Source organism: Pleurodeles waltl, chromosome 12 (genome assembly GCF_031143425.1).
Source record: "Pleurodeles waltl isolate 20211129_DDA chromosome 12, aPleWal1.hap1.20221129, whole genome shotgun sequence".
In the NCBI taxonomy this organism is placed as follows: Eukaryota; Metazoa; Chordata; class Amphibia; order Caudata; family Salamandridae; genus Pleurodeles; species Pleurodeles waltl.
The window spans coordinates 606,357,967-606,372,790 of record NC_090451.1 but is presented as its reverse complement, the minus strand read 5'-3'; positions in this window follow the sequence as shown (position 1 = coordinate 606,372,790).

The following is a 14,824-nucleotide window of genomic DNA, read 5'->3' as shown; positions in this document are numbered from 1 at the left end:
CACTGTTCGGGAACCTATTTTTCTCTACAATAAAGAACTCTTCCTCCCGCCCTGCTCAGCAGACCTGGAAGAGTTCCAGGAGAACATTTGATTTTGCCTGGACAGCGTCTGTCGTGCCTCGTGCAGTGACAAGGTTAGCGTCCCCCAGGGCCCATCGCTCCCTGAAGGTGGCACTGAAGCAGTCCTGACAGGCGCTCGCTCTGTCCACGCACTAATGCACTGCCAGGGGCGCGAGGACGGCGCGTGCGGCCGGATGACAAGATAATGTTCAGCATATTAGGAGCGTCTCTGGGATTTGACCGAGATGATACTGACAGCCCTGAGGGCAATGAACACGAAAGGACATGCCCAGAGCAGTGACAGGAAGAACGTTTGATTATGTTCTTTCTTTTTTAACTTTCCTTCTTTCTTCCTTTGGCCAATCCCTGTTCCTATTTTTTTTTATTTTCCACCGTCTTTCTACCTTTGAGATTACTTCCACCCTTCTCTCTCCTTTTGTCACTTAATTTGTTTATTCTTTCCTTCTACTGTCTCATCTTCCCTTCCATTTGTCTCTCACCCTTGAATGTTTTCTTTCTTTTCTCCCTATCCCTCGTTTTCTAGTCATTAACTTCTCTTTCTCTTCCTTTAGCTTATCCTTGATATTTTCTTTGGTCACTGACTTGAATTCCTCTGTCTTTCTCCTTCTTTCCTTGCTCTGTCCTTCATTAATACTTTTGTTCTTTTCTACTTTGAAGTGATCGCCTCAACATTTAATTGAATGATACAGCGTCACTGACTGAGTTGACAGAATCATGATGTAGCCATCTTGCGAAATGCTCAGTAAATAAGAAAAAACTTCAGATTATTTCGTCCTGCTTCCTTCATTTTTTCTTCCCTTCTTCTTAGATGTTCCACAGATGTTCTTATTCTCGACTCTATTCCACATTTTCTCTCCAAATGTATTCCCACTATCACCCACCCTACTCTTCTCCAGTCTTCCTCCGTCGTTTTGTTTGTTGCTCTTAACACTACCAGATATATTTGTTTTCTTTGCAGCTGGGGTGCGTTTGAGAAAGTAGCCTCTTTCTAGCATGGTTACCCAAATCTTTGGCCTGTTTGTGAGTGTGTGTCAGTGTGTTCTTACTGTCTCACTGAGATCATGCTAGCCAGGACCCCAGTGCTCATGGTGTAAACCTATATGCAGTGTGTTTACCTGTCTCACTGGGATCCTGCTAGTCAGGACTCCAGTGCTCATAGTTTGCAGCCTATGTGTGTTGCCAGTATGCTTAACTGTGTCACTTAAGTTCTCCTAACCAGAATTCCAGTGCTCATGCTCTCTACTCACCAAATTTGTCAGTACAGTTTAGTGACTCCAGATTCCAATTCTGATTGGCACACTGGACACCCCTTATAAGTCCCTAGTATATTGTACCCCCAGCTGCTGCCACCTCACAGACAGGTTTCTGCCCTCCTGGGGACTGAGCAGCTCAATCCCAGGAAGGCAGAACAATGCATTTCCTTTAGGAGAGGAGTGTTACACCCTCTCCCATTGGAAATAGGTGTTACACCCATGAGAGGGGTCTCCTCCAAGAGCCTCTTAAAAATGCTTTGAAGGGCACAAACGGTGCCCTCCTTGCATAATCCAGTCTACACTGGTTAAGGGACCCCCAGTCCCTGCTCTGGTGTGAAACTGGAGAAAGGAAAGAGTAGTGACACTCCTCTGCCCATCACCACCCCAGGGGTCCTCCAGAGTGTCCCTGGCTTTAGCCATCTTGGATTCCAAGGTGTGGGGACCCTCTGGAGACCTCTGAGTGGTCAGTGCCAGCAGGTGACATCAGAAACCTCTCCTGATAGGTGCATACCTGGGTAGGTAGCCAATTCCCCTCTCAGGGCTATTTAGGGTCTCTCCTCTGGGTGTTTCCTCAGATTCGGTTTTCAAGATTCCTCCAGAACTCCTCTGCATCCTCTGCTTCAGCTTCTAACTGTCAGATCAGCCACAGACTGCTCCAGGAACCGCTGTAACTACAACAAAGTATCCAGGACGACTCCTGTGACCTGCATCTTCAGCTCCAGCCACCATTTGCAACAGTTTCTAAAGTGTGCATGCTCTGAGGACTGCCTGTCTTAGACCTGCACCAGAAGAACCAAAGGAATCTCCCCCATGGAGTGATGGAGTCACTTCTCTGCTTCAGAAGGCACCCTTCTGCGACAACAACCGGTACTATGGGACTCCTCTCCTGACGACGAGCGTGCTCCCTGGAACACAGGTGGTAGACCGAAGTGACCCAGACTGTCCAAATGTCCAGGTGTCCAAACTTGGTGGAGGTAAGAGCTTGCCTCCCTGTGCTGTGACAGTACCCCTTGCCTCCCTGTGCTGTGACAGTACCCCTGTGCACAGCGTCTTCTACAGCTCCTTGGGCTTCTGTGCACTTCTTCCAGAAGTTCTTCATGCACAGCATAGCCCAGGTCCCCAGCACTCCATCCTGTGATGCACAGCTCTCTGAGTTGTATTCCGGCGGTGTGGGACCCTCCAGTGTAGTGCTGCGACAACCACACTTCGAATTTTCTTTGTCCCCATGTTCTGGGACTCCCGTGAGTGCTGCCTGGTCTTCTGAGGGCTCTCTCAAGTGCTGAGAGCCCTCTCTGACTCCTCAGTCTGATTTGAGACCCCCAGGTCCATTCTGGGTCCAAGCAGCTCCTCTTTGATGCAAACCGCGTACTTGCTTGAACCAAGGCTTGTTGGTGGAATCCAGCAATGCAAACAGCCTGCATTCAACAACTTGACGTGGGACCTTTCTTGCACCAAGCAGGAACCCGCAGCTATCTTCTTTGGTGCATTTCTGTACTTTTCTTCTAACGGGAGAATCCACTTTTGCACCTTCTTAAAGGTTAACAGGGGCTCCTGTTCTTCCTGGACTCCTCTTTGACTACTGACTTGGTCCCCTCTCTCCACAGGTCTTCAGGTCCAGGAATCCATTGTTTGTTGCTCGCAGTCTTGCTTGGTTCTTGCATAATTCTTCATCACGACTTGAAGTGTGTTCTGAGGAAACTTGCTGTAGTTTACGCCTGCTTTCCTGGGCTCTGGGGTGGGGTACTTTACTTACCTTTGGTGTTTTCCTACACTCCCAGCGCCCCTCTACACACTACACTTGCCTAGGTGGAAATTTGACATTCGCATTCCACTATTTTAGTATATGGTTTGTGTTGCCCCTAGGCCCATTGCAACCTATTGTATTTTCTACTGTTTGCACTATTCTATGGCTGTTTACTTACCTGATTTTGGTTACCAATGTATATATTGTGTATAATACCTACCTCCAGAAGGGGTATTGCCTCAAAGATATTTTTGGCCTGGTGTCACTAAAATAAAGTACCTTTATTTTTGGTAGCACTGAGTATTATCTTTTGTTGTGTATACGTACTGTGTAACTATAGTGGTATTGCAGGAGCTTTGCATGTCTCCTAGTTCAGCCTTGGCCGCTCTGCCACAGCTACCCCTAGACAGCCTAAGCTGTTAGAACACTGCCTACATTTCACTGATATGGGATAACTGGACCTGCGGTGTAAGTACCTTAGGTACCCACTACAAACCAGGCCAGCCTCCTACAGCGAGTTAAAGAGAACGAAGGCTATTAGATGTCCTTGTGAGTACAAATAGAGAGTTCTACATATGACAATCACCTTGCATCAGCTGGCACTTGCTTTACCTTGACCACTGTTCTGTGCAAGCCTCTTTGTCTCCGTGTCCCTCTCCCTCTGCACCGACACTGATGCCCAGTGGAGAGTACTTTTCTGGAGAGTCCTTTTTCAAACTAGACAACTGTAAACATCAATGGGTTCTATCCTAACTGGTAACTTCAGAATCACGAAGAAATCTTTGTCTTTTTTGGAACTCCAGTTTTTCTGAATACCACACTTAATAATCTAATCAACAGGTTTTCAACCACAACTAATCTCAAATATACGTAATCAAAGCCTTTTTAAAATCTATCTCCCCAGTTCCTGGATGATACTTCCATATGTCTTACACACACCCAAGATCAAATCATATCCTTACCCTACACTTAATCCCCTAACCATTCCTCAACACTCAGTAACATCTAGTTTCAGGATTTTAAAAGTCAGCAGGAATAGTACTTACCTGTACATGAGCAACAACAGAAGTAAGTCCAATATCTATAAGATTTTATTGTGATCCTGCCAGATTCTTGGTCAGAACTAAGAGTGAAACCCCAAAAAGAAGTCGTCAAGGGAAGATCTTTTAAAGTAAAAACAATCTTTACCCTTTCAGATTTTTTTCTGTTATTTCTTCTTTCAATATCATTAAACACCTTTATGTGCTCCGCATGTGACTTTCCAAACCTTTTCATTGGCGATTCTGATTCGGATGTAGGAGGTGTGCAGTCAGTCGGTGGTTACTACCATGTTCACTTTCCTCCTCTCCAATTTATCCTTGTTCTTTAACCTTACTTCCATTCAAATACACTAACACACCAATTTTCTTTAAGGTATTTTTGTAGCCTTAGATTTTATTCTCTTTTGATAATAGTTTACTGACCAACTTGAGGGCCAGGTTTGTAAAAATCCTCATGATTCGCAGAAGAAACATACGCCATCAGCACTGCACTGGTAGCCCTTCAAGGTGCTCCTGACGATGAGTTTTGTAATGACACACTAAAAATTTTGATGCTGCAGCAAAAATTTATTTTGCCACCTTTTCATAGCGGTAAACATGAATATTGTGCAAATACACACAATTTCCACAGGGGGACTGTTGAGCTCTAAGAGTGTGCAACACAAAAGTTTCAAGAACACTCCTCATGCACAACACGTTCTCCTATCAATCTACCCTGATCTTCCGCAAGTGGAAGGTGGCTCTGGGTTACTCAATGGTAGTTTGGGATGTGGTATAATTTACCCCATACACATAACCATGTTCATTTTGCGCATTGTTTAATGAGCTTTTCGAAGGTAGTTTCAAAAGATCAACTGAAGAATCAGAAGGTGTTCTTTGATGGGAATCTAATTAGCCCTTTAACCATGATTAGACATACGTGGTTGTATATGCTCTCATTGGAATCTATACATGGCCCTTAAGAAAGAAGGAGCATTTGTGGACTGCCATTCTCTAATGGATGTCTGTACATGATCTTTAACAAATAAAGGACATTTGTGGTTGGACATTTTCTCATGGAATCTACACATGACCTTTAACCCTGAGGAAACATTTGTGGTTGGGTATTCCTTGTTAGGCATCTAATGACCTTTAACAATGAGGAGACATTTATGTATGGACATTATCTAATGGGCATCTTTATATAACCTTTAACAATGAATGGACATTTGAGTTTAGGCATTCTTTCTTGGGCTTCTACACATGCCCTTTAGAAATAAGGCGACAGTTCTGGTTGGACATTCTCTTATGGGCATCTAAACGTGCCCGTTATCAGACAGGGGACACTTATGGTTGGATAGTCTCTAAAGGGCATCTACACATGCCCTTTAACAATTAGCAGACATTTGTGGGTTACTTTTCCCTATGGGCATCTATACGTGCCCTTTAACAACCAGGAGACATTTTGGAGTTGACATTCTTGTACGGGCATCTACACATGACCTTTAACAATAAGGGGACATTTGCGGATGAGAGTTCTCTGATATTCACTTTAAAAATCAAAGGACATTTGTGGATGGGAAGTCTGTGGTCAATTTTCATAAATTCCCTTTGAGAATTAAGGAACATTTGCCTAAATGACAACATGCATGTGAGAACTCCCATGCAATTTTATTCGAGAATCTAGCTCGAGGATCCAATACTTGATATCAGTGTAACATCCTTAAAAAGTGTACTTGAGTCTAGTGTTGCATCCGTCTTATCCTAAGACCCAAAAGGAGTGGAATAACAAAAGGTTTCTTCCACAGGCCAACATGTAGGAAGCACAATACATAGCATGAATCACAAGTTCTATTGCATTTTCAATTCAGCTGCACAGTTCCTGTCTCTGAGGTTCCGTCGTGAACCTATGATACCCTTTATTAGTAAGGACCCCATTTGAGTTTGAGGAATCCCTTTTTAGTCTAGCAAATAGGATATTAAATAGATACAATTTATTTCCACATCTCAGCTCGACTTCCAATATTTTCTGTAAACCTTTTGCTGCTCAAAACTCTTTAATCAGTGCGAAGAGGCTGGAATGAAATATATGAAATGTATTTCCCTAATGCCTTAGATAAGATACCTTGAAGGATGGGAGTGGTGTTGTTCTTTTACGAGCTACAGTTAGAGAAGTAACTCAATTTGCTCCGCAGAAAACAGATTCTTCCAAAAGAAAAACAGTCCCTCGTAGTCCTTCGTTTGGTAGGGAGAAAACCAATACGTGCCTGACCGCAATTTATCAGATATAACCTGGCAATTTCAATGATACAAATGACATGAAGCTCCTACATTAAACGTACTATATGTACCCTATGCTCGGAATGAGTACAATCAGGGTCATGAACCCCCTACTCGTGTACTGTAAGTAAGGATGAGAAAGTAAAGGCTGAGTTCAAAGGATAAGTAAGGATGAGAAAGTAAAGGCTACGTTCAAAGTTATCTGTAACTCACGTTAATCTAAGTATTCAAGATAAGTACTGACAAGTGCATTCGTAAAATGTTAGCCAAATGTCATTTTATAGGCTGATTGGAGGCAGAGGTCACTGTGACTGAGGACTTGAAATTGGAAAAGTATTGAAAGATGGTATGTACATAGGTTAACGGGATGTCAGTTTCAGCATTTCTATAAAATAAACAGATAATGAGATCTGATTGAGTGACAGTGAATGTGTATGTACTTTTAAGTAGGAACTCTCAAAAACTGTGTCTGATTCACACTCTAAAGAAATGTTCATTCGTGTTGCTGAAGAAGCAAGTCAGGTTACCCCGTATAAAGAAAGAACAGAGCGGAGGCACCTGAGACGAGATAGCTTGTCCGGGTTAATTCTTAAGTGGGTGCAATTCTTAATAACTGAAAGGGTCCCCGATCTGAGTCAGGAATGCAGGCAGTCTTATCCTTGGTGAGCCGAGCGAGTGAGAGCCCCTCTCCTGGATTACTTTATTCCGACGATAGGGTCATGGAACTGAATAAAAGGGAGACAGTATTCCCAGAAGCAACAAGAGAGAGAATAGTACATCTGAGAAGGCTTCTACGCTACAGGTGAGGTTCAGAGGGCTCCTCCAGTCCCGTGGTGGTGGTAATGTAGATGCACTTACATATTGTGAGCAGCAGAGATGTGTAAGATGAATAGTGTAGGGCTTGTGGATATGACAAATGTGTGATCTAATAATCTTTTTGGGAAAAGCCAATTCTTTAATGTCCTGTTGAACTGAAGGTGGATTTGGATCATGCTTACCCACGCCATGAGCAAGGTCCACAGCATGGCAGTCTATATAAAGAAGAACCTACCCTGAAGCAAGATTTCTTGAAGGGATGAATTGTCTGTTGTGGAGCAAGATTGGAGAGGAGAGCCCTTTTTTGTGAACATGGCCATAGTTTCTGTTGAAAGGTCGATCTAATGCCATGGATAGCCTAGAGGATGAAGCAGGAGGTTTTGGGAGAGCTATGTCTCGCCATAGGCAGCCAGTGGAGAGCAGGGTATGTATGGTCACACATGTTTGGATGGAGAAATGTCTGTCAGCTCCATTGTAAAGCCTGTGTACTAGATGGAGTAGGGTCTGGAGGCCCAGTCCACTGGGTAGTTTAGGCAGTGACCATGGTGATGGTGACATGAATCCTGTGTTGCAAACCTGGGTGAGAGAAGATGCGATTTAGAGTGTTTCTGGTATTGAAGTGTTTTAGCTACTTGATATAAATGGGTTGCCAGCAACAAATTGGACACATGATCACCCCCGGATTCCTCACTTACATCATGTTGATTGGTGTGAGTTGAGTTCCTGAGGCCAGATGGCAATGGTGTTATATTCTGTCCAGTTTCCACAGGGTATAATCTCAAATTCCTTAACCTAGAAACAGAAGTTGGGATCTCAAGTATCGTCAAGCCTCATGGTGATCCAGGTGTCCAACACATATCTATAGTAGATAAGGTTGAATTTTTGATGAGATTCAGAAGTAGCCAACAGTGTGCACAAAATAGGCCTGGAGATATTTTGGACATTTGTGGCTTGATATAGAATTGAAAGGAACTGTGGGAAAAGATTGGCGTTAGATGATGTTTGGATGTTTCAGAGAATTGAGGGAAAAGGCTGTCCTGTATAAGACCTGGGATACAGAGGTTGCTCGGTCGCTAAGCAGGATGTCGTGAAACATATTGTTGAAGACAAAAGAGAGGTTAAGTAGGAGTGGCATAGGGACTTTTTGTATTGACTTTGGTCTTCAGATCATCACCGGTAGTGATCAAGTTGAATTCCATTTATTGCCTAAGTGTAATTCTGCATATCTGTTTGAATACATTAGGACTGTGGATGAAAAGCGCTCTTCCTAAGAGTTTGCCCAGGAACCCTGGTGGTGATTAGTTAGAATCTGCATGAGTAAGTCGTGTCATGGCCTTGTCTTTACATTGAGCTTCGTTCTGGAGATTTGAGATTGTTGGACCAGTTGCCAGCTCTATACTTATGATGGCTTGGTAAAGAAACAGGCAGAAGCGAAGAGGAAAATATTCTTTAATACTTGCGGTAAGCTTGAGTTTGTTGGGGAGCTGGCAGTGCCGCTAGCCTGGATGAGTTCTTCAAAACCGAGCCACTTGAAAAGAAGGCAGAAAAGATTAATGGGTGGGATTTGGTTTCTTAATTGATGAGGGCTAAGGTGAGAAGTGTCTTCAACAATCTGAAGAGGGCTTTATTGATCACTAATAACAGTGTAGTAGGAGCGGTGGGAGGTGCGGCTGAAGTGGATGGTGTGGTGGTCACTATGATGAATGAGCTGACTTGTTGTCTCACTGATGTGCCTTGGCAGGGGGAAGATTGCATGAACTGTAATCCCCACTGTCTCTTTAGGACCATATGTCAGTTAGTATAACAGCTACCCCAACACTCCTAATCCGATGGTTGTGATTTGAATAGTTGTTCTCACATCGTCAGATGCTGGGTGTAGCCCCAACAATAAAAAAAAAATCTATGCATTCTTGGACTTGGAGAATGCAAAGGATATATCTAGTAGTCAACGAGCTACTCATGCCTAACATGGAGCAACTTTAGCACCATGATGGTAGTTGAAGTGTTATTGATAATTGTAGCAGTATTTCAGGTAGTAACAGTAGTAACAGACCCACCAATAGGAGAGCTGGCTCTAGTGTCAACCCTGGAGGTAGCATTCGAACTATGACCTGCTGCAATATAATTAATAAAGATAGAATTAGTAGAACTTTTTCATTCAGTAACAGTATTTTGTATAGGTACTAAATGTAGTAGAACCACCAATTAAATAGTTCTAATAGTGAAAATACTAGTGATACATCAAGCAGCAGAGCAGTAGCAGCAGTGGTACTTGTAGATGCATTCATAGCAGACAGTGATGTTAATAAGTCGGTATTAAAATATATAAAATAAACCTTATTAGTTTCTTCTTGGTTTAGGTCTCATTCTCCGAATAAAGACAACATTTGTGCGTGTAAGATCTTTGTTTCTCCCGAAAAAATAATTGACCTTTTATATGATATTAGCGGAGCAACTGGTTTGTTTGCAACCTTTCGAGGTTTATGTATTTGGAAATATATGCTACAATAAAACTGTACGTATTTATGGACATAGAAAATGAGGAAAGGCTAATACATAAAGGCCTTTTTCCTAAGGGAACTTCAACTTTACACATTGAAAAGTTGGTAACTAAACTAAGCGGAGCTGACGCCTGAGTGCCAAAGTGTGACAATGGGAGTAAACGGAAGAAATATATGACTGTGTAAGATAGAAGCTGCACAGACCACTGACAGTTTTGGAAGTGTGAAAGGGGCTGCTTTTATTGAAACAGGTGCACATTACAAAAACTCATGGACATTCCGCCTTACAAAACTAAACCTCACTATACACTTATTTATTAACCAACTTCCCACCCCTAAATGACCCGCCCCCCACCCATATAACATAACCAGCAATTATCTCCTTCATAACCTCCTACCTTCCTGTCATTATGACCTTTCAACTTCCCCTACCGCCTAACAGTGGATCTGTCTACATCATCTAAACTTGACTTTCCATGACTTAACCTTTGACTGACTGCCTCATTCGGGTTTGTTCAACCCTCTCTTTCACCACCGCAACAACAATAACCGTAACTAAACCATGCAAAATGTTCCAGGCAATTGCCACCAGAAAAAAACGCTTTAACCAGACTTTTTCTGTCCCCCCAGCCCTGCTTTAACTGTTATCATTCACAATTTTCCCTTCTGGGCTGGAAGCAAAAATCCCCCAACTCCAACACATCCAACTCCATCCCGAAACGGGAAAGATGAACACCATCATCCCTAAAGAACTCTTTGTTATCATATCGCAGTTCAAATGCTCCACTCTGCCAAAACCTTCTGCTCCGCAAAAAACCCTCATCTCCCTATTACATTTTTGCCTTGCTTTGTCAATCACTGCTGGCTTTGAAGCACCCTACAAATCCTGCTTGGAATAAAGGTTGTCCACACTAACAAAGACTCAGACAACAACGCCTTAATCTCTCTCATGTCCCATTTCATAATCATTCTTTCCTAGATGTATCAGTAAAACCTCAGGGTAATGACCTCTTGACCGAAACGTATTCAGGCTAGGCAAAAGTTCCCTCCAATGCATTCCACCGTTTCTGAACCATGACACAGTCAGTAGCTGAGAACTGAAAAACAAATTACTACCCTTGGCACTCTTTTTTGCTTCCCTGTGTGCCCACTTCACAAAGGAATGCCCCATGAGCCACACAGACACGCCAACTGTCTCTGGTTCCTCAACCGAACCTGAAAAGACATGAAAACAGTAAGTGGGGACATCATTTGTTCATCAGTAAGTCCCTCATCCATCTGAATATATCTCTTAAAGCAATCTGATGACCACCGACCCAACCACATAATCTGCACTCTGGACCAACCCCTCCTGTCTGCTTCTGTGGCCGCTCCGATATGAAAAGAGTGGGTGCTGAAATCTTTGGCTGGAAGTCCAAGGTGGGACTAGGAGCTGGAAAGCTGTGAGTCACTCCCCATTGTCATATCGGAATACCTCCCCCTGTATGGATGGATTGTCAGCCCTTAATTGCTCACCTCATATTACTGGGCACAACGCTGCCACTGGGTAAGCTCTCAGGACCACTGTCTGACCTAAGGATCTCCAGTCTTGCTTGGAATGACTCAGGTAGACTAGAACCCCACCCTCCCATACTACTGTATCCTCTGAAAGAGATTCCTGTCTGTTCTTCCTCTCAAACAGTTTGGACACCCTAAAGACACCAAAAAACATCCAAGACACAAGTGAACTGAATATTGTTGCCTCCCAGTCTCCCCTGTATATGTCTGGTAAGATGTGTAACATCGGGGGAAAAAACTCTCCAACCCCGTGGTCTCTGTGTTGTTCCCTCATGGTCCTGTTCTCTAGCCCAGCCTTCCAACATCCTCTTCTCTTAGTTTCCTAGTTCCACCAGTGATGAGGCGTAACCCCAAAGTAGCTTGCCCATGAATGCAACACCTGCCAACTTGCCTGCAATTGCAACCCGGGATTTCCCTTTCTCAGTTAAGAGCTGTGTATGCTGTACTACATTCTCCATTCTGGCACAAACTTCTGACTTCTTTATGGCCTCACTATTGATGAATACCTCTCAAGTTTGAGGATACTGTTTCCTGGTTGACTCCACCAATGACCCTATCATCGTCTGGCTAAGCCCCTGTCTCCTATACTGCATAGCTCTGCTGGCTTGGGTGTCTTGTCCCTGTCCACCTCCCTGGCCAGCCCATGGAATCTCTCCCAATGTGAACAAGACAAAGCATCCATGATGCCATTGTCTACTCCCGGCATATGTTGTAAGCATTTGGGAACAAAGACCCTCATTAACTTCAAAACTTGGGCTTCCCTTGCATCTGCCTGTTCACCATCTGCACCACTGCCATGTTAGCAGTCTGAAACAAAACCTTTTTATGGGTCAGCTCCTTGCCCCAGAAAGACACAGCAATGGCCAGAGTAAAGAATTCCAGAATGGCTATACTGCGACCCCTGCCTTTCCATGGCTTTGGCCATTCTTCAGCACACCACGACCCTGCCAATACAATCCAAAATAGATTCCCCCGGCGGGGTCAGAGTAAATCTGAATGTCTCACTCAAATTCCTGCAACATGTGCAACAGCACACCATTGGGTGACTCCAAAAAGAAGCACCTTGTACACAAATCATCCTTTACGCCTGCCGACAATCTCACATGAGGATGCAGCAACCGTGACAAACCAGATAACACCTTGCCCAGTCTCCTACAGAAAGTCCAGTCTGCGCTCGCAATTCTACAAGCAAAATTGAGATGACCCAATAACACCCGTATTTCATGAACTCACACTTTAGTTTTGGCTAGCATGGTGTCAATTAACAATTGCATCTGTTGTTTTTTGTCCGGTGGAAAATGAGCCACCATTACCTGTGAGTCAAGTTCAATTCCCAGGAAGGAGAGAACTGTGTGTGGGCCCACTGTATTCTTAAGGAGCCAAAGGAACTCTCAGATCTGCCATGAGATTTTGAAAATTTACCAACAACCGCAAGCATTCCACAGTGCCTGTGTGTCCAACAAAGGAAAAGTCATCCAGATAATGGCTAACCAGTGTCTGACCCATGCACCATGTAACCAGCCATTGTAGGAAGGAAATAAAATGCTTAAACAAGGCACAGGAAATGGAACATCCTATCAGTAGAGCTTTATCTATATACTACTGCCCTTCAAACATGATTCCAAGCAGCTGAAAATCATCTTGGTGCACAGGCACTAGCCTGAAGGCCGATTTTGTGTTGCTCTTTACCATTTCTGCCCCCTTCTCCACATGGTTCTTCAAGAGACATGGTTATGTCCATTAAAGAGTAAGACACAGAAATTAGCTCTTCCAAAATAAAGTCATTGACTGACTGTCCTTCAGGCCAGGATAATTGCTGGACTAGATGGAAATGGCCATGCTCTTTATTGGGAATAACTCCAATTGGGGGCACTACGAGGCTAGGCAGGGGCCAGTTATCAAATGGGGCTGCCATGCAATTTTCTGAAATGTCCTTCGGTATTTGTCTCTAACCACCTGTGGGTGTGTCCTGACCGATTTTAGGTTCTCTGCCCAACGCCTCACTCTAGGTCCTTCACAACCTAGTCAGAACCCCCATGGGACACCTTGCCTAAACAAAGCTGCGTCCTCCCTATTTACATATGACTGCATCCAGAACATCAACCTGTCAAGTTTAATGGGCATTCAAGCTTTTCCCACCAGGTCCCTGTGCTCCTCTCCCCGTGGCCTTCATTCTGTTGACTGATGCCTACTCCTTGTGACTGCTGCAAGGTCCCTTGGTGGCCCCCTGCCTGTCCTCCTTGTTGTATACCTAGTGTGGCAAAGCGGTGTATGAGAGCATGTCTCCTGGTACATTTTGAACATTCATGGCAGAATTTACAGCATTCCCTCATGCACATACTTTTGTTGAAATCTCAGCATGCTCTCCATATTCCTCCCTGCCCCTGAATGGTGAAACCCACCCATCCCCGGATGGGGCACCCTTGAAAGGGACAGTAAACTATGGGTAAACCACTCACTGTGAAAATCTACTTGCCAAATTTCACCTCACCCATTGTGTGTTTCTACAGGTCTGTGTCAATATCCCCCCATTTGGCTCCTTAATCTACTGCCTTTTGTGCCCTAAATTCATAAGGGTATTGTGCCCAAGAATTTACCCGTTAAGTGATTTTTGCTTTTCTTACGACATCCATATATTTGAACAGGGCAACACTCCGTTCAGGGTATTTCTTACAGTACACACTTACATAGATTAAGAAGGCCACTTGTTAGAAATGGGGTCTTTCGTTGGAAGCCAGGTTACCGCCTGTCTAAGCAAGGACCCTCACTCTAGTCAGGGCATAGGAGAAACACACCTGGTTAACCCCCACTCACCCCCTTGGTAGCTTGGCACAAGCAGAAAGACTTAATCCAGAAGAAATTTGTAATGTATTTTTACCAACACACAGTAAATCAGTAAAAACACTACAAAATGGACACCACACCAGTTTCGAAAAATAAATAATATTTATCTAATTCAAACAAGACCAAAATAACAAAAATCCAACATACACAAGTCAAGATATGAATTTTCAAAAGAATAAGAGTCTTACTCTGTAGAAAACAATGGAAATGTTGATTTTACACAAAGTACTTGGTTTGCGTAAAAAATAAAGCTGCACGTGTGAGCTGCGTCGGAAAAATCTGTGATTCGTTGATTCCTTACTGGCAAGTGAGGCCGTGCATCGCGTTCTTCTCCGGTGGGATAGGTGATGTGTTTTTTTTCTCACCCGCAAGAGAGCGATGCATCGATTTCCGGACCGGGCACCTCGGATCCGCGCAGGTTCACGATGGCTTTGAAGCCCAGCGACGATGCATGAGAAATCCAATCACGCAGTGTTGGAAAAACAACACTGCTTGGGGTTTGCGTCCTTACAAGCAGCTGCAAGCAGGTGTTGCGTAGTTTCTCCAGCCGCGATGCATCGTTCTCCCAGCTGCGATGCAGGTTGAGCGTCAACTTCAGCCGCAAAGCGGGTGTCATGTCATTTTTCACCCGCATTGCTGGTGGTGCATCAAAATGTTCCCCGCATGGCATCCTGTGTGTGAATTTCTGTCCTTTTTCTACCAGCTTCACCTTTCAAGAGCCTAGGGACTG